The sequence below is a fragment of the Mirounga angustirostris genome, unplaced genomic scaffold (genome assembly GCF_029215605.1).
Source record: "Mirounga angustirostris isolate CCGP_5_RB_7025 unplaced genomic scaffold, mMirAng1.0.hap1 SCAF_1, whole genome shotgun sequence".
Taxonomy (NCBI): Eukaryota; Metazoa; Chordata; class Mammalia; order Carnivora; family Phocidae; genus Mirounga; species Mirounga angustirostris.
Window position 1 is genome coordinate 23,513,373 of NW_026991709.1, and position 873 is coordinate 23,514,245.

The following is an 873-nucleotide window of genomic DNA, read 5'->3' on the forward strand; positions in this document are numbered from 1 at the left end:
ATAGTGATACTGAACAATAGAGTTTTTGTTTGCAGCATCTTATAAAACTCACATGCATATTCAGGCACATCTTTCTGTCTCTGCCTATTATACACACACACATGACTATGCTGAATCCTTCCAGATTTTCAGGTTGGCTTTTAGCCTGAAGAATTGTAAAAGTGGTTTTCTACTGAGACACATATAGAGATCTGAAACCAAAGAACACAGAAATTCCTCATAAGAATAGCTAAAGCCTTGAGTTACTGTAAAGAGTTGATTTTATTTTAAACCTACCTCTTCTAGAACTTAGTATTAAAGCTGACAATTGCCCATGGCCTTAATTGAGTACTAATTGATACACATTTGAGGTACCACAGATTCCCTACCCTGCTTTCAGATTTTTACACTCCTTGAAAGAAAATGGAGCACAAGATTTTCTCTCAGAACATATTTTCTTCAATAGAATTTTGGAGGACATTCGGGGCTTCTGAATCTTTCTTTTGCAGGACATTTTTTTTTAAGAATATACATTTTAAGAAGCTTGCAAATAATGTGAGTTTCCCCATTTTCAACATTCTTTATATTTTAAATGTGTTTGTATTTTTTTCTTTTCAGTTTCCAGCCCTTTCTATCTTTTCATCATTAAATTGTGGACCTAGCCAGTACTCTGGCTCTGTTTTCTGTTTTTCATTTGCTTCTTAAGCTTGTTTTCAAAAAACTAAAAACAATAGAAAATAAATGAAAGCACCGTTTTCAGTTTACAGCTGGGATTTTGCTCAGCATGTAATACTAACTGCATCTGTGCAGAAAGTCCACCATATGGGTGGGAGGGGAATCATTTAATTTAGTTCATATGCATGAAGGAAATGAAAGTTGACTATTTTTTAGATC